Raw genomic sequence first — 20,326 nt, forward strand, 5'->3', positions numbered from 1 at the left:
ACCGCCTCCATTAGAACCATGCATAGTACAGCAGTGCGGGTCTCCCACATCGTTCCCCCATGCCCTGTCAAGAAGCATGGGACTTTTCCAATCCCAAAGAATTGGATTATAAGGAAAACAATGAAAGTATTTTCCACTTCCAATTACATGGTATGGAAAGCAAAACAGTTTGTAGCAGCACATGGTATAGTAGAGACATCATATCAAAGCCATGTAAGACATTGAGCAAACAGTTCAATGAGTACATGATTCTGCTTGTGATGATAATATCCCCTGGGTGATACCAGGGGGAAAAGATCATTTGTCTGTGAAAGAAAATGGAGTTAGAGTATGTAAGCAGAAGCAGCTAGTATTCCAGAATTTTACTGAATTGTGTACATATTTCTAAGACACGTACACAGATGTAACAATTGGATGGATTCCCAGAATTTTGTGATTTGTGGCCAAAGCACTGTGTCCTTGTCAGGGTCAATGGCAAGCTGTCTGTATATATGTCTCACACCAGAATTCTAATGTTTGAAGGGTGTAAATTATAAGAACAAACAAAGTGTCAAGAACAAAAACTACGATCATAAAAACAATGAGTAAAATTTATAACATGAATCCTGCTCTTTCAGTGTGTTTCTTAAGTGAGCATCCCTCTTATCTGAGTGTGGCAAGATTGACTGACCTATTTGGTATGAATGGCACTGACAAAATTATGCTAAAGTGTTGGTTAACTACAGGCAGTGTAGTTCTAGAGACATACAATTTCATTCAGGTGTTGACATAAAGCTCCTACTGTACTTATTTATTACACAGCAGCAGTCACAGTTCTTTAAAATCACTAATGAAGAACATACAGTAAATTAATACGTTGTTGTTTGCAGTTCTGCAGAGAATACTCCATCATTCAATCAATTACTTGTAGCTTAGTTCTGAGATGCAAATACTAATAAAATACACCATGAATGTGTCACATGTGGAAATATATGACTATGTTCAGTGTGTGTGTGTGTGTGTGTGTTTTTGTATTCTTTCCAGCACAATTTCATCACATACAAATGAACACATGAAAACCATGTTCACAGTTCTGTCAGTGGTCCATAAAAGATATTCTTCATGTTTCTTCCACTAAACATCAGCTTCGAACCATAATGAAAACATTGTCAAGCTGAAGCAACTTTTCAAGAAGACAAGGATGATTCCATGGCACCATGAGCTTCATTGCGTATTGTTACCAATGTAGAAGCCAACCTTGTGGAAGATCAATTTTGCCGGCCGCGGTGGTCTCGCGGTTCTAGGCCCGCAGTCCGGAGCCGTGTGACTGCTACGGTCACAGGTTTGAATCCTGCCTCGGGCATGGATGTGTGTGATGTCCTTATGTTAGTTAGGTTTAAGTAGTTCTAAGTTCTAGGGGACTGATGACCACAGCTGTTGAGTCCCATAGTGCTCAGAGCCATTTGAACCATTTGAAGATCAGTTTGGATTCTGGAGAAATGTGTGAACATGCGAGTGAATATTGACCCAATGACTTATCTTAGAAGACAGCTTAATGAAAGGCAAACCTATGTTTATAGCATTTGTAGACTTAGAAAAAGCTTTTGACAAAGTTGTCTGGAACACTATGTTTGAAATTCTGAAGGTAGCAGCGGTCAAGTAAAGGGAGCAAAAGGCCAGTACAACTTGTACAAAAACCCAATGGCAGTTACAACAGTCATGAAAGGAAAAGCAGTGGTTGAGAATGGAGTGAGACAGGGTTGTTACCTATACCTGATGTTATTCAGTCTATACACTGAACAAGCAGTAAACGAAACCAAAAAATAAATTGTGTTATTAATTAAAGTTCACAAAGAAGAAATAAAAACTTCAAGATTTGTTGATGACACTGTAATTCTTTCAGAAATGCAAAGGAATTGGAAGAGCACTTGAACAGGATGTACAGTATATTGAAAGGAGGAAATAGTATGAGCATCAACAAGGGTAATGGAATATAGCCACGTTAAATCAGGTGATGCTAAGGGAATTAGAATAGGAAATGAGATAATTAAAGTAGTAGATGAATTTTGCTGTTTGCGCAGCAAAATAACTAATGGTGGCCAAAGCAGAGATGATATAAAATGTAGACTGGCAATGATAAGGAAAGCATTTCTGAAGAAGAGAAATTTGTTAATGTCTAATATAGATTTAAGTGTCAGGAAGTCTTTTCTGAACGTATCTGTTTGGAGTGTTGCCATGTATGGAAGTGAAACATGGACGATAAACAGTTTAGGCAAAAATAAAACTAGACACTTTTGAAATGTGTTGCTGCAGAGGAACATTGAAGATTAGATGTGTAGATCATGTAACTAATTAGGAGGTACTGAACATACTTGGGAAGAAAAAAACTGTGGCACAACTTGATCAAAAGAAGGGATCAGTTGATGGGACACATTCCAAGATATCAAGGGATCACTAATTTATTGTAAGGGAAGTGTGAGGGTTAAACATCATAAAAAGAGACCAAGAGATGAATATAGTAAACAGATCCACAAGGATGTAGGTCGCACTTCATCTAACTGGGGTGAAATTACATTAGGTGTTCCACAAGGTTCGATTATAGGTCCCCTCCTGTTCTTGATATATGTGAATGACCTACCTTCTTATGGGAAACGAGATGCTGCACTGACACTGTGTGCTGATGATATAAGCATAATTATTAATCCAGTAAAAGAAAGTCCAGTATAAAATGATACAAATAAGGTCTTTGGAAAAGTTATTAATTGGTTTTCTGCGAATGGCTTTGCTCTGAACCTAGAAAAAACACAGTACGTCCAATTTTCTGCTGCAAAAAGTATAATTCCCTGAATAAACATAACACATCAAAAGATGTCAGTAGCCAGGGTAGAGAATACTAAGTTTTTGGGTGTACATATAGATGAGAATCTTCATTGGAAAATTCATATTTTGCATCTCCTAAAGTGACTAAGTTCAGCAACTTTTGCAATCAGAATAATTGCCCATTTTGAGGATGTAGAAATTAGTAAGCTAACATACTTTGCATACTTTCACTCTCTGATGTCATATGGAATAATATTCTGGAGCAACTCAACACTTACGCAAAAGGTATTCACTGCTCAAAAGAAAGTAGTTAGAATAATATGTGGGGTTCGTAATAACACATCTCGTTGGCATCTGTTTAAAAGATTAGGAATTCTTACAGCTGCTTCACAGTGCATTTACTCTGTAGTGAAATTTTTTCTCAACAACATGGACCAGTTTAAAATCAAAGTGGCATTCATGATTACAATACCAGAAAAAAGAAAGATCTACAGTATCCTTTACTTAACCTATCTTTGACACAGAAAGGGGCAAGATAAGCTGCTATAAAATATTTGATAAATCACCACATGAAATAAAATGTCTGAAAGACAGCAGTAATAGTTTCACAAACAAACTGAAATCATACCTCCTTGACAACTCCTTCTATACCATAGATGAATTCTTGAATATGAGTAAATAAATCTGGAGATACAATATAAACATTTTGTGCCATTTAAGGGAATGGGATAGATAATAGAAATTTTTAGGTATAACACTACAACGTAAAAAAAAAAAAACCCTTGTTTCATGTGGGCATTTCTTGCACATTTGACACGTTCCACAATATAATGGTTTTTCCACGCTATTGATCAATGGAGAGCATAACTAAATAACTAACTAACTAGCAGTAGTTATTTGGGGATGAAGAGGTTCACAAGGGATAGAGTGGCATGGAGAGCTGCATCAAACCAACTATTGGTCTAAATACCACAACAGCAACATACTAAAAATAACAATATATTCCACTTCAATATTCAGCAGAAAAGAACCAGTGATTAGGACTAAGTTCCCAGATATGTGAGTGGCTCAAAGACTTTTTTAAGTGATAGAACCGATGGTGAGTGTGCATCAGAGACAAGGGTATCACATTGGAAGAGAGATAAGACCACTCTTATTCTCTCTGTACACAAATGATCTGATGCACCAAGTTAGCAGAAACTTATCTCTTTGCTGATAATGCTGTGGTGCATGGGAAGATGTCATCATTGAGTAACTGTAGGCTCCACCATGCACTTAAGTGTGATTTACGGAGTATCCATGTAGATGTAGATGCAGGGTAATACAATATGACTTTGACAGAATTTCTATTTGGTGTGATGAATGGCAGCTTGCTCTAAATGTAGAAAAATGTGAGTTAATGCAGAAGTGTAGGGAAATCAATCCTGTAACATTCGAATACAGCATTGGTAGTGTGCTGTTTCATACAGTCAGATCAGTTAAATATCTAGGCATAACAGTCCAAGGCAATATGAAATGGAATGGGCACATCAGGTTGGTACTAGGGAGCCTGAATGCTCGACTTCGTCTGCTTCGGAAAATTTTTGGGAAGTGTTGCTCATCTCTAAAGGAGATGGCATAATGAACGCTAGTGTGACTCATTCTTGAGAACTGCTGAAGTGTTTCGGATTCCCACAGATTGGATTAAAGGAAGACACTGAAGCATTTCAGAGGCATGCAATTATATTTGTGACTGGTAGATTTGATCAACATGCGAGTATTAAAAAAATGTTCAAATGTTTGTGAAATCTTATGGAACTTAACTGCTAAGGTCATCAGTCCCTAAGTTTACACACTACTTAACCTAAATTATCTTAAGGACAAACACACACACACCCATGCCCGAGGGAGGACTCAAACCTACACCGGGACCAGCTGCACAGTCCATGACTACAGCGCCTCCGACTGCATGGCTAGTCCCGCGTGGCTGCAAGTATTAAATAGATGCTTCATGAACTCAAATGAGAATACCGGGATGGCAGACGGCACTTTTTGCATGAGATGCTATTGCAGAAATTTAAAGAACTGGCATTTGAGACTGACTGCAGATAGTACTGCTACGAATGCAAGTTTCTCATGAGGGCCACAGATATAATATAAGAGAAATTATGGCTTGTATGGAGGATTATAGACAGTTCCTTTTTTCCACTGCTCTATTTATGGGTGGAATAGGACTGTAAATGACTAATAGTGGCCTGCGGTGTATGTAAGTAGATGTAGACTGCTACAGTGAATAAAACACATTTCATACACAGAATTTTTTCCTGTCTGTATGAAAATCATTAGAGCATTGGATATGTCTTACAAACTTTTGTAGAGAATGTTGAAGTGCAGGCCAGGTATTTGCACCGGTATGGGCCATCTCCATCACTTGTGTTTCCTGCCAAACAAGATAGTTGCATTTTCAGACGATATGGCATTTGCACAAGACTGGATCATGTGACACCAACTGCAAGGACATAACTCACTCTGCACAGGTCTGATGAAAACTAATCATTTAACTGCAGCCTTGTGAGAAGAGTTGTAAACACTTTTTGGCTAAAGTGTAGTACAGACTCCCTCATCCCCCTGAAATCTTGATTGTGGTGACAGACTGAACTGAAGCATAGTCCGAGGTCTAGGTCTGAACGTGAAAGCCACATAAAGGTTGTAGTAACAGACTAACCCGTAGTGTAGCCTAATGCTTATGTCAGTGCCACTTTTAAATGTATTTTGCCATATTTAGCACACAGTTCATCATAAAAACTAAAAATTCAAGAGAAATTCAGAAAACTTACATTAGGAAATGGACAAGTCTCCAACAAGTATGCGATTTATGTACATAAATTATGAAAAATGCAAGAAAAGCGTCTACTTTGTAAGTTGTACACTTTACTTCTTACTTTTCGTTGAATTTGCTTTGTAAGAGGTTTGTGATACTACAATGATGTAAACCATATTTTTGTATAATAATACATATAAGCTATACTTTTCATTAATTTGTGTTTCATAGTTATGAAATACTTACCGTACTGCATTTTGATAGTGTAGTGATGCAGACGAAATAAATTTTTGGGCATGATGCCTTTGGTGTGCCATCTTGAGATGTACCATGTGCATAGTAATATACTGGGGCAATACAATACTTTTTTCATAAAAATTAAATGTTGGGTGTTTTGTGATTTTCCAGGTCAAAGTTCACTGTCAATGATCTTGCATGAGAAAAATCTTAGAAACCACCACGTTGAATATCAATGTAGACCCTAAAGCCCTACTCATTAGTTTCCCAGTGACATAAGTTTCACTGTTGTTTCTGGATTAGAACAAGTATTATAGCCATTTATGCTGAGGGAAACAAAGTAAATTCCACACCATTTCAAAATTTAGCTGGGCTGTAATTTTCTTCACAAGTGTCATATATCGTACGGTACTGCTGCAAATTAGTAGTTTCCACCTCTTATCTAGATTACTGGACATATCAACTTTGAAAGAAATCTGAGATGCTCGGATTGAAAATGTTACTTTTCTGTGTCAAATGGGTATGGAATTACCCTAAAAGCTAATCCCGAGATAGTTTCTTTGTTAGATCATGTCCGATTCCTTTCCCTTCCTTCTTCAATCAAGCCCAGGTTTGTCGTCTATCATTTAATCTTGTTCTTCCTTCCTCCGTAGATCCTGGCTGACTTAAGACGACTCACTGTCGAAGACAGGGGCAAGTCTGAGCAGCAACATCTCGACAATATGAAAAGGAGCATCCAGACACGTTAAAATGCTCGGGTTGGAGCAATGTACTGTATTGAATTTTGTTCTACAGCATTCCTTGATTTCGTGGTTGTGCAAAGATTTTCATTTACTTACAGACTTTCTTTATTTTAGTTACCGGAATTATCACAGAGTTTTTATTTCACTGTGACCTTCCCCCCCCCCCCCCCCCCCCCCCCCATATGGTTTACTGTTTCATTCTCTGCGTAACTTAGTATGTTCGAAAATGTGCAAAACATTTGTTGGGCCTTTGCTCAGTAATCACAACACGTCATTAATTTTAAAGGTAGCCTGACCACGAAATAACCAATTACGGTATGAAAGAACGTAGCTGGCACAGCTCATTTTCTACTTGTGTACCCTTACCAATATCTCATCATGCCGGTAGCGACTAACGAATTGTAGTCATAAATATCGAAGTGTCATTTTTTGCACGTCTGTGAGGAAATTTCATCCAAATAATGTGCAGCGTTAATTGTACAGAAACTAAATAGATAGTTACTTACGGAGCGCGACAGTGCCGGAGGGAAAGTTCTCTTTTTAAAGTCTGGTGATGCATTCTCGCCCTTACTTCTCATGTTCTCTTTTACGAAGTTCCTGCCCTAGGCTGGTTCTTGAGGAGAGAAACAAAAGCAAATGTTAGTACACTGTTCACTAACTATCCTGTCTGTGTTACCGTTGTAATTTGCGGATACGTACTGTACTGTACAGCTTGCATTGTTGTATCCCTCTTCGCGACCCAGGAAAAGCTACTTGGTATTCAGCAAACTCGTACTGATTTCTAGATTCAAATTTCACAGAAAGTAGAACCTTTCTGTTACATTAAATCGAAAATTCGAAAAATTTTGAGATAAAATTTTCCAATTCGGACATAGATATAGCGAAAACAAATGCCGAATGAGAACCCTGTAACATATAATTTTTGTTTTAGACAAAGATACTATGGAAATCAAACTGTGGGCCACCTCCACGCTTAGGACTTAGTTAGGACAAAGTAGAAGACACAAACAGAACACTGCGGAAAAGAATGTCAACAGTGCCTCATTCTAGAATTCGACGGAATATTTTTTTTTTTAACCGCCTACCGTTAAGCGGAGCTATTATTCTTCAGATCGTATTTCCTGACATGTACAAAGCACTTCGGCAATGCTTATTGCTGTTATCTCAGAAAAGAAATCGCTGCTGATAAATTTAAGAAACTGGTAATAGTCTTCCGTCAGTGTGTCTCTCATAATTTCCCAAATAATACAAATTGTCATAAGGTCGACGTAACCGCTTTTCAGCCTGCAATTTTCAAATTAATTGAGATCTCTGAAATACGACACAAACTGATAGGTGTAGACTGAAACTCGTTGAAATCTTTGTGTTTATTAGTGCTCTAATGTAGAAATTTCTTTAACATTCTTGCTGTTTATGTGGTCTGTAATTGAGGTGGCAACGATTATCCAGCCCATCAGTGCTTACTGTAAAAACAGTACTCAGGTTAACAGTCTGAAGCCCCCTATGAACCCGACCCATGGTTCGTAGAAAAAGTCAGACCTAAAGAACAAATTTGGAGAGATCTAGAGACAGCAACAGCCTCCGCAAACTGATACTATCGACACATTTATGGTCGATTCACACCGACGCCAACGGAATGGAACACATTTGGCACAATGAGCTACCGTTCACACAGGATGAAGACTAATTACGGTACGCACAGAGGCATTTAAGCAGTCAGCCTTGTCGCACTCCATGCGTGAATGGAACGTGTGATACCATGCTAAATACCCTCTGCCAAGCAGTTCACAGTTGAAAACATACAAACACAGAGCCCCGACATTAACCGTATGTCCTGTACCAACTTAAAAAATGTAACCTGTTCAATTTTTCAACCACTGACAATAGTAATAAATAAATGCTTACATACTGAGGAATTGACAGACTTCCTGAAAGTAGCCCGCACAGAACCAGTTTACAAACTAACGCTTTTTCTGGAGATCTACTGGGAAAGGGCCTCTTGAGCAGATCGTTAACAGAATTCGTCATGTTGCTTGCACTATACTTTATACATACTATAGAAGAAAGATACTGACCATCACCCGTTAGTGCCAACAGAGGTGACGTCACATCGGAGAGGGCATTGGGAAACAGACAGCTGCGTCTCTTTTCTGAGTCGTTCATGGCATGGCTGCCCATCATTTCAGCACTCGACATTGCTTTCTAGTTATCGTGGAGAGAGCGCTGCCAAACATGTTTTCGCACATTTTATTTGCATTCCAGCAGTTATTCAAAGGGAAAAGGTGTAATTTTAGTGTGATTTCTGGTCACGTTCGAAGAGAAATGGCATGATTTTAATCTGCTGTAGCAGATCTGCAGGTGATTACCAGCTGCATATAGGTCTGGACGATGAAAATGCGTCTTGCTCATAGTGGCTATAGCGGCTGAAACTGAAGGGCTTGATGATTAGACTCACATATAAGTTTCTTTCACTTAAACAGTTCTCCAGTCTAAGTATGTGACTATATGACGATCAAGATGGTCATAAGGATTCCAAAGAAACAATAAATAATAATATTTACACAACAAATGGAAACGTACTGAAAGAGAAGGCAAAACATTGCACAATCAATATTACTGTAAGTCCGAATTTCATCTCTATAAATTTTGCGTATTTTCATTGAATAATGCCGTATGGACTTATGCTATGGAGTGACTCATCTTTAAAAAGAGTGTTCAGTGCACAAAACTGTGTAAGAATAATACGTGGCGCTTACTCAGGATCATCTTGTGGACATTTGTTTAAGGAGTTAGGCATTTTGATTAATGCTTCTGTCCCCTCAAGAAATTTGTTCTTAATGTCTGACTAGACTTCAAAAGGAAAAAAAGATGCACATATATTGACTAGCCAAAACATTATGACCACCTGCTTAATAGCTTGTTGGTCTATCTTTGAAACGCAATAACAGCACCGATTCTGTGTACCATCGATTCTACAATTTGCTGGTATATTTGTGGAGTATATGGCATCTGATGTCTGCACACAAGTCATGTAATATCCGTAAATAACGGGCCTCAGGTACGTGGTAATAGCGTCCGATAGCGACCCAGAAGGTTTCGATCAGATTCACATCAGACGAATTTGGTGGCCAAGACATCAACGAGATTTCACTATCATGTTCTTCAAACCACTGTAGCACGAGACACGGACAATTAAACTGCCAAAAGATGACATCGTCGTCAGGGAGATTTCAAGCATGAAGGGAAGCAGGTGATCTGCAGCTGAAATGATGTCTTCGCTTACTACAACCGGTCCAATGCAAGCGCAAGAGAATGTTTTCCACAGCATAATACTGCTCCCACCAGCCTGCGCCGGTGGCGCGGTGCATGTTTGGAGCCGCTGCTCGCCTCGATGGCGGCGTTTGTGGAGACGACCATCGACCTGGTGTAACAAGAAATATGATTCATCCGAAGAGCCGACAGGTTTCTAACGGTTCACGGTCGGATCCCAATGGTCCCGGGCCCGCTGCAGTAGTAATTGCCGATGTCGTTGGCTCAATGGAACATGAATCTAGCCAACTAGCTGCCCGTAACTAAGAAGAAGAATGATAGAATAGACAAGATTGATTGGTTAGTTGAAGTATCTTATTGAGATTATACAACCGAGTTGACTAAACAAATGTGTGAAGCATGGAACATTTAGAAAAATGTAGCTGGCACTCCAACTAAGGAAGGACATCTAAAATTAAAAAAACCATCTCATTTAACAAAAACCAGTGGCATAACGAAATAGTGATCCAGCCGACTGATCTAACATAGCATTAGAGAAAAGAAAAGACATTGATGGTTTAGAAAAGAATAAGCAAAAGATGTTAAGAAATTCCTTTTACCCTCCCCTCCCCCCCCCCCCCCCCCCAAAAAAAAGGCGATGTTTACCGACTGGGCAACAACCAAAAACTTTAGGTGCCTAAGTTCGTAGTGTTTTTGTTTTCCATGTTGTTAGTCCAGTTGCTACGAGTATATTTATGGATTGTTATCTTTTATTTGTAGTGCACTATTGCTATTTGAGTTTACATACGATATTTTGTCGTTTGGAGACAGTGAGTGAAGCTGTGGACGCTAGAAAATGAAGCGCCAAGCAGAGAAGTCGGAACATTTCCGAGATATTCTTCTGTCTGAGTTCAGCCGAGGGGTGACACAGCGGAGGCAGTCAGGAGCATTAACGCCGTGTACGGGGATAATACCGCTGGACAGAGAACCGAAGGAAAATGGATTTCTCATTTTAACGAACAAACAAGGCAGCCACATTACGTAAAAACATTTGCTCGCCCAGAAAATATAATGTTATGCATCGGATGGAAAAGCGGGGCCGGCCGGAGTGACCGAGCGGTTCTAGGCGCTTCAGTCTGGAACCGTGTTACCGCTAGGGTCCCAGGTACGAATCGTGCCTCGAGCATGGATGTGTGTGCTGTCCTTATGTTAGTTAGGTTTAAGTAGTTCTAAGTTCTAGGGGACTGATGACCTCAGATGTTAAGTCCCATAGTGCTCAGAGCCATTTTTGAACAGCGGTGGTGTGGTGCACTACAAATTTCTTCCACGAGGTGTAACCATCGCCGGCCGGGATGGCCGAGCGATTCTAGGCACTACAGTCTGGAACCGCGCGACCGCTACGGTCGCAGGTTCGAATCCTACCTCGGGCGTGGATGTGTGTGATGTCCTTAGGTTAGTTAGGTTTAAGTAGTTCTAAGTTCTAGGGGACTGATGACCTCAGCAGTTAAGTCCCATAGTGCTCAGAGACATTTGAACCATTTGTAACCATCACTGCTGATATTAATTGTTGACAGCTGTGACGCATTGCGGACGCAGTCCAAGAACAACGACCAGACATACTGCGTGAACTGATGCTCCACGATAACGCCCGCCCGCTTTCTGCTAGTCTGACAGAAAACACTATACAGACGTTGGTTCGGGAAGTCATTCCTGATCTTGTGCCTTCAAATTCCACTCGCTGTCGAACAATCTTCAAGGAACCTCCTTTCCGGAATAAAATGCGCTCCGGATATGGTTCGACGAGTTCTTCGCCTCAAAACCACGTGAATTCTACCGTGGTGGAATTAAAATTGTACCCCCGAGTTGGCACATTGTTGTAAGTAGTAAAAGAGAATATATTACTGATGACTAAAATCTCTGTTAAGTGTATAGTAGCCGGCCGCGGTGGCCGAGCGGTTCTAAGCGCTTCAGTCCGGCGCCGCGGGACTGCTGCGGTCGCAGGTTCGAATCCTAGCTCGGGTATGACTGTGTGTGCTGTCCTTACGTTAGTTAAGTTTAAGTAGTAAGTCTACAGGACTGATGACCTCAGATGTTAAGTCCCATAGTGCTTACAGTCATTTGAACCATTTTGAACTGTATAATAGTAGTATGGTATTCTGCCTTACGGCAGGTCTTGTCATGGGTTAGGCCTCTTCCGCTTTTGTCTGTCCATATCCAGTCTTTTCATTTCTGAATATTTGTCTCCTTTTATATTGTCCAGCATTTTATATTTTCTTTTTCCTCTTCCCCCTTTTCCCTCCACCATTCCTTCTATTCCGTCCTTCAATAAACAGTCCCTCCTCAACCAATGTCCAGTCCAGTTCCGTTTTCTCTTTCTGATAACTTTCAGCATGTTTCTTTCTTATCCAACTCTTATTAATACTTCTTCATTCCTTGCTTGGTCTTCTCATTTCACTTTTTCCGTTCTTCTCCATACCCACATCTCTAGTGCCCCCAATCTTCTTCCATCTTTAATGTCCAGGTCTCCGCACCATATAGTGCAATGCTCCAGATGTAACATTTGACAAGTCTTTTCCTCAGACCTTTGTTTAGTAGTCCACAAAGTAATTTCTGTTTCCTTTTGAATCCTTCGTTTGCAATTGCAGTTCTTTTCCTAGTTTCTGTTGAGCAATACATGTCATCTAAAGTAATTAAACTCATTTGCTCTATTTCCTCTCACCCTATTTTCATGCGGCATTTTCTCCCCTTTCCTCCAATTACCATGCTTTTCATTTTCTTCTTGTTAATCTTCATTCCATATTCTTCTAATTTTGTGTTTAGATCGTCTGACATTTGTTCCATCTCTCTTGCACTCTCTGCCGTCCCAGCCATGTCGTCTGCAAATCTTATACACTCCACTCTCCGACCCCCTATACAAGCTCCTCTCCTTCGATCAAAACTTTCACTAATAATTTCCTTCAGATATATATGGAACACCTCTTCCCAGTTTTATTTCTTCACTCATCACACCTTCTATTCTTACTCTTGCTCTCTGTTGCTTTTATTAAACTTACGAAAAAACGCTATGAACTTATGGACCAAGCTAATAAATAAGAGATATGACAGAATATCAAAAATAATGGCGATCTTGGAAAGGATAATTGAGAAGAGGTTGCGTCTAGAAATTTAAGTATGTGAAGAACAATTTGGATTTATGCCGAGAAGAGCGACGCAATATTTGCACTAAGGCAATTGGTGGAGAGGCACAGAGAAGTACAAGCCGAACTGCATATGGCCTTTATCGATCTTGAGAAGGCATATGACAGAGTGCCGAGGCAAGAGATATGGAGACGTCTGAGAAGTAAATGCTTGCCAGAAAAATATATCCGGGTGGCAGAAGACATGTATGAAGGTGCAATGACACAAGTCAGGAGCAGTGCATGTGCAACAAAGGCATTTCTAGTGAGAATAGGACTACATCAGGGATGTGCTCTCAGCCCATGTATGTTTATCTATGTCATGGATATACCAGTCAAAGATGTGAAAAAAGAGGCACATTGGAGCATCACGTTTGCCAATGATGTTGTAATCTCTGAACCCACCCAGGAGGCACTTCCAGACAAGCTTGAACAGTAGAGAAAATCTCTAGAGGAAAGAGGAATGAGAATTAGCAGGGTGAAAACGGAGTATACGTGTACAAAGGATGCTAAAGATCTATATATTAACCTGCAAGGAGAACAACTGACGCTTGTCAAGAAATTAAATACCTAGTCTCTTACGTGCAAAGTGATGGAGAACTGGAGGCCGAAATACAGCACAGGATAAATAGTGGATGGATGAATTGGAGGAAACTGAGCAGAGTACTGTGTGATAGGAAGGTTAGCTGCAGAATGAAAGGAAAGCTTTACAAGTTTGTGGTGAGGCCTGCGTGCTGTATAGCGCAGAAACTTGGCCAATTACAAAATCCCAAGAGAAAAATATGGAAGTGACAGAAATGGGAATGTTACGGTGAATGAGTGGGGTGACACGAAAGGATAGACTAAGGGGTGAGTACATTAGGGGAACAGTGAAAGTGGGGCCCATAGGACAGAAGATCCAAGAAAGTAGGCTAAGATGATATGGACATGTGCAGAGATGAGGGGAGTACTACGGGGGGAGAAGAGTTGAAGACCTAGAAATCGAAGGATCAAGGAGATTAGGGAGACCGAAACTGAGATCGAAAGACAAGGTAGCAGGGGACCTACAGGAGAAAGGATAGCCCAGAGAAGAAGCACTGGATAGGCATTTATGGAAGAGAAGGATCCAGCAAAGTAACGCCGACCTCACAAGACGTGCGAAAAGGCTGAGATGATGATGATGACAGAATATCAAAAACAGCTTATGAAACCAGACACATCTCGAAAATCTGGGGCCAAAAAAGACCGAAGACGACTCAGCAAAAATAAAGATGTTAACAATTGTTGCTGTTGTTGTTAAATGACTGTTTTGAAGCAGCTCTCAACGCTAGTGTGTCCTGTGCAAAGCTCTTTATGTTGTCATCTGAACCTGCTTGCTGTATTTAAGCCCCGTTCTCCCTACGCCATTTTTACTCTCCACACCTTACTCCATTACCAAACTGAAGATTCCTAGGCCTCTCAGAATGTACGCCAGCCGATCCGTTCTTTTAATTAAACTGTGCAGTTAATTTCTGTTTACCCCAATGCGATTCGCTATCTCTTAATTAGTTATTTCATCTGCTCATCTAACCTTCAGAATTTCTGTAGCAATAAGTTTCAGAAGCTTCTATTTTATTCTTGTCCAAACTGTTTATCATCCACGTTTCACTTCTGTACATTTAATGCTACTTTTTGTGCATTGCGGGAGAGGTGGATTGGTATACATCTGCCGTTTTACCTTCGGACTAACTAAAGAATTTACTGTCCTTTGACCATAAAAGAGCAAGGCTTCGTTATTACAGAGTTTTAAGCGGCAAAATGGATTAAAACCAACTAGAGATTAGCAGTCGACTGCGAGCTTTATCAACCGACAACGCAGTTTCTGGAGTATCGACATACAACAACGGAAAAAAATCACATCAAAAAATAATTAAACCTCCACTAGGCACGTTGGAAAAGTTACATGACTTGGCACTTGGGGTCTTTCAAGACCCCAGTTCATTTAATTGGGGCACTTTATTTATTGTTGTGTTTTACCGTTATTTCCTTGTTGTAACAACAAATTGTTATATAACACACTGTTTTTATTTTTAGTGGATCATATATATACAATGAAAATTTGTTTCTTATTTTGTATGGCGAAAATATATCATTTTTTATAATTTGTGCACATTTTGTTTTACATTGCTTTTTTAGTGGATCATATATATACAATGAAAATTTGTTTCTTATTTTGTATGGCGAAAATATATCATTCTTTATAATTTGTGCACAGTTTGTTTTACATTGATTTTTGTTACAATAACCTCTTTTATTTTTACAATTTACATTCTTACATATTAAACATTATCAGGACATTCCATTTTGTTTTATGTTTTTGAAGACAACTCACATATTGTCATATTTATCAGTTTTTGCTATATCTATAGAGATCGTAATATAAATGAAAAGAAAATGAAAACTTCAATGAAATAAAATACCTGTTCTAATTTTGCTGTGGTAGAAACACACTTACTCCTTTTTATCACATTCTAAGTATATCATAATCTGGCTGGAATGAGAACTGCATACAAATTTTGCACAATAGCTACAAATTGTTTTTTATTTTTTTAGCTAGATTTCTTGGACAAAGAACACCTTTGTCGTTGCTTGGTGATTCACAGGTGTACTGAGTCCTTTAGGTTCATAGTCATATCCAAGAACAAGAAGACCACTTTTTGCTCCCTTTTGAAGACACCTCCTCACCAAGTAGTTTTCTTTTGATATAAGGCTCCACAGGTTGTCATCCTAACTGCAGCAGGAACTGTCGTCTCTTATCATTCGAAGTCAGGCTTTGTGGGTGATGATGCAACCATATAATCATTGCAGCGATTCCAGCAATGTCGATCGTATTATAGAAGACTACAAGGGGCCAGCGCTTGGTGCCACGTTTCGCGCTATAGGAACCCACAAGTTGATCCATCGTGTCAATACCCCTCTTATGTTTGTTTTAATGCTCTATTACTACTGGCTTCTTTTCGTGACCAACTACAGTTCGTGATGAGTGAAGAGAGGAGACAAGTATAACTGCTGATGACTTCTTTAATACATACTATACTAGTGATATGAAGTCAGAGAATCCAGACATAGAGGAATTTATTTATATCGAACAATGTGGCTGCATCTCCTTACGAATTTCAATCTTGTTTTTCCTTTGGGTTCCGACATGGGTGGTTTTCCCAGTCAATTCTCTTACTCAAGTTATGCCACTGAAAAAATTGTCAGCTACAATATTGAGGCCCTTTTTGGACCATTTTGAAGTTAGATCTCCTATGACTCTGGTAACCTGATTTACTTCTTTCTGTTGCCCGGGTTGTTTTCCCAGGTAAATTAATCTATTCAGTGGAAATGTATTTCTAGAATCACAAGCCCACCCTATTTTTATACCATATTTAGTAGGCTTTCTTTTGGCGTATTGTCGAAATGGGCATTTCCCTCTAAAGCAACAAGTTGCTCATCAACAGTTATCGAAGAAAACTGTGAAATGAACATTTCTCAGATGCCTCTAAATGCAGCTAATTTATCATGAATCCTATGATCTTCTCTTGTTTCTATATTATCAAATCTGAGAAAACGTGTGATAGCTTGAAACCTTTTTAGGCTCATTGTTGCTTTGAAGATAGGCCTGCCATGTTCTTTATTCCACTGTTCACTCAAGTCCTCCCTACCTAATCTGTAGGCTCTAGAAGGTACATGCAGACCAATGTATTCCTCCAATTCTTCCGCATCTAGTTTATTCCATACCTTAGGTGTGCTACTAGGATAATCTTCATACCACTTTTTGTACACTCGCCCAGGCTCTCTGTTAGTTTCGCTTTCCACGACGGACATTATTTGTGGGGTAGTTAGGAGATATAGGGCTTCTTTTATTGAAGTACGGGGTACCATTTTAGGACCATGTTTATCACGAATTATATTATGAGATGGAGTTTGGCACATAATTGGAAGCTCCTTGTGCCAAATCATTCCATTTTTTCCAATGCAATAATCTTTCAGAGTGTCGTCGTTACTTACAGTAACATCATAGTCATTGTGAATGACTCATCATCATTATCTTCATCTTGCATTAAATCACTTTCATTATCGACATCAGCATCATCTCACATCTGAAGAAGAACCTCATCAGCTTCTTCAGCAGGAACCCTTTTTACATCAACCCTAGACAAAAAGTTAATCCTATATTTAAATTCTAACGTAAGTTATAAGAAAACAGTGTTTCCTACAGTTCCCTCAGTTTTCATCATTTTGACTTACGTTATAATGAAGAAACATTTCTTTCTTTATATGAGTAATATCATACATGTTTGCAAAACTGTAAGATTTGAAGACAAATACTGAGATTACCTAATAAAGCCAGCCATCATCTACTTCCCTCGCATCATCAATGCTGTCTGAAGCTTAACAACTGAGTAAGTTTCGTTGTTAATGAATTCTGCCAACTTCAGTCATTTTCTGGCAACACTGAGTCAGTTAAACCAGACGGGGTCTTTGAAAACCACAAGAACCCATTTTCGTTTATTCCTAAACTAAGACATCATGAATTTAAATAAATAAATAATTAATGGTATTTGTGCATAGTAGTCATTTAGATCACATTTACGAGAGAGATGTCAGGGACTACGAGCGTTGCAGGTCCAGTAAATAATGAAGTGCAAGAGGTTTAAATGGTATGATGTCTCAAAAGACCCCACGTGCCCAGCGGAGGGTTAATGCAGAGTAATGAAATTTCAGGAATACATTTCTCTAGATAACATATTTAAATGATTAATATTGTAAGATCACAGGCTAATGTATAAGTGCGAGATAAGCAAATGCAAGTGCGAAATGCTAGTACATTAATAACAACTGTAATCGCCGGAATGTTGAATGCAAGCAAGCAAAAGTGCATTTGTTGTGTTGTACAGGTGGCGGATGTCTGTTTGTGGGATGGAGTTCCATGCCTGTTGCATTTGGTCGGTCAATACAGGGACGGTTAAGGCTGCTTGTGGATGACGCTGGAGTTGTTATCCGTTAATGTCCTATATGTGCTCGGCGATCGACCAGGCCGAGGTAACATGTCGACACTCTGTAGACAACGCTGGATTACATCAGCGGTACGTGGGCGACGATTATCCTGTTGGAAAACACCCCCCAGAATGCTCCTCATGAATGGTAGCACGATAGGCTGAATCACCAGACTGACGTATAAGTCAGGGTGCGTGGAATAACCACTAAACTGCTCCTGCTGTCAAATCGCACCCCAGGTGTAGATCCAGTGTGTTTAGCACACAGGCAGGTAGTGTGCAAGCCTCAACTGGCCTTTTTCTAACCAACACATGGCCATCACTGGTATCGAGGCAGAACCAACTATCATTAGAAAACGCAACAGACTTCCACCCTGACCTCCAGTGAGCTCTAGCTTGATAGCACTGAAGTCGCAAATGACGGTGGTTTGGGGTCAGTTGAATGCCTGCTAAGGACGTCTGGCACGGAGCTGTCACTGTGGTGCCAACTCCTCCTCAAATAGCTGCTGCAGATGCAGTACGCTGCGCGAAAGCCATACGCCGAACACAATGATTTTCCCTCTCAGTAGTGCCACGTGGGCGTCCTGAGACCGGTCTTATGGCGGCCGTACATTGTGACCAACGCTTCAAAACGGGGCAAATGGCTCTGATCACTATGCGACTTAACTTCTGAGGCCATGAGTCGCCTAGAACTTAGAACTAATTAAACCTAAGTAACCTAAGGACATCACACATATCCATGCCCGAGGCAGGATTCGAACCTGCTACCGTAGCGATTGCTCGGTTCCAGACTGTAGCGCCTAGAATTTGCACGGCCACTCCGGCCGGCGTGACCAATGCTGCCAACAATCATGTACAGAGGCTACATCCTTGCCAAGTCTTTCTGCAGTATCGCAGAAGGAACATCCAGCTTCTCTAAGCCCTTTTACACGACCTCACACAAACTAGTGTTGATAATTGCGTCTTCGTTGCCTTAGAGGTATTCTTGATTGACATCAACTCACCATGTCCAGTCTCAAAGGTAGCTAACGCTCGCGATTGTTATAGAGTGTATTTAAAGCATACTTGGTTTGCATTCTCAGAGAAGTGGCGCAAAATTTGAATAGACATCATCTTTCAGATGCAGAACCACGCCTACCAACTTCCGTTTATGTCGCACAGCTCCTTCTTGGTGTTGCGATTTTTTTCCCATCACTGTAAATGTCATCTAGTACTCTCATCAAGTACTGTGTGACGACAAAAAAAGCAAAATCGGTGAGGTATAGAATGACAAATTTCCAAAGATACACATATTTGATTTCGAATCAAAAAGTCTTTCAAATTATTTTATACAGCTTTCTCATTATAGTATTAGAGAATAATTCTGTTTACAACGCGAATGGAAAAAGCAGACGCGGAAAGTTCATGATAAACGCGGGCGGCAGTTAATTTTTTTGCTCGTTTAATTTTATTTTCTAGAAAGAACTCGTTACAAGAATGACCCGAGCCTGTTTCGTCCGACTAGCTTGTGCTAAGGTTTCCATCTAAAGGAAAAAGCACATATTTATCAATGATGTTATTGTATATATGTTCACGTTAGTGCTTGGCTAAACAAAATATACATCTGATTCGGAAAAGAGCATTCGAATCCTGGCAGGAAGAATGGACGCAGAGCTCCTGACAAACGGAGGCGACTGAGCGCAAATAAAACCGCGAATTCCGAAGTGACATTGGTTTGAGTACGTTTATGGATCCAGACAAGCAATATCCACATTAAACAGAGTAAGGCTCAATCACGGGACATTTCCAGAGCATTTATATCGACTGCGTATAAACCAAACATCAGCTTGTCATTGTGATGGTACTACTCAAAGGCATACGAACCGTGCACCATTTCAATGCAGAAAATATAGCGAGGCGAGGAACAAGTTTTTAGTATAACTATCTCAACCAAACATTAAAAACTATAAGAAGATAATTCAATTTATATATAATGGGCAGATAAAGATACAAAGTTTTATAGCAAACTAAGTACAGAAAAAGCGAAGCTACGCTAAAAGAAGGAAATATTGAGTGAGCAAAGATATATTATTATGCTTCAATGACTGAATGGTGTCCAACAAAACAAAACAAAAGCACTTATACGTCTGTGACTACCTTTTAGTCAGGATTATCTGTGCCTTACGTGTGTTAGTTCTGCAATGTAACTTCCTGATTTAAAGGTATGTAAGAGCTAACTTGATTGCATTTTAGTTCAGATCGCTCTGATTTGTCATGAAGTTACGTATGTAGAAAGGCGGTTATTGCTTCCACGGTTTGTAAAATTAGATAAGAATAATAGCT

General features: G+C 39.8%; 1 protein-coding gene across 1 annotated transcript in view; it reads left to right on the forward strand.

The window, feature by feature from the left end:
* Positions 1-20,168: 20,168 nt before the first annotated feature.
* Positions 20,169-20,326, forward strand: part of LOC126336334 (uncharacterized) — a 1,038,948-nt gene continuing 1,038,790 nt past the window's right edge. Inside the window, exon 1 of the mRNA XM_049999897.1 lies at positions 20,169-20,205. The gene's annotated coding sequence lies outside the window, so the exon portion shown is untranslated. The remainder of the gene's footprint in view (positions 20,206-20,326) is intronic.

The sequence above is a fragment of the Schistocerca gregaria genome, chromosome 2 (genome assembly GCF_023897955.1).
Source record: "Schistocerca gregaria isolate iqSchGreg1 chromosome 2, iqSchGreg1.2, whole genome shotgun sequence".
Lineage (NCBI taxonomy): Eukaryota > Metazoa > Arthropoda > Insecta > Orthoptera > Acrididae > Schistocerca > Schistocerca gregaria.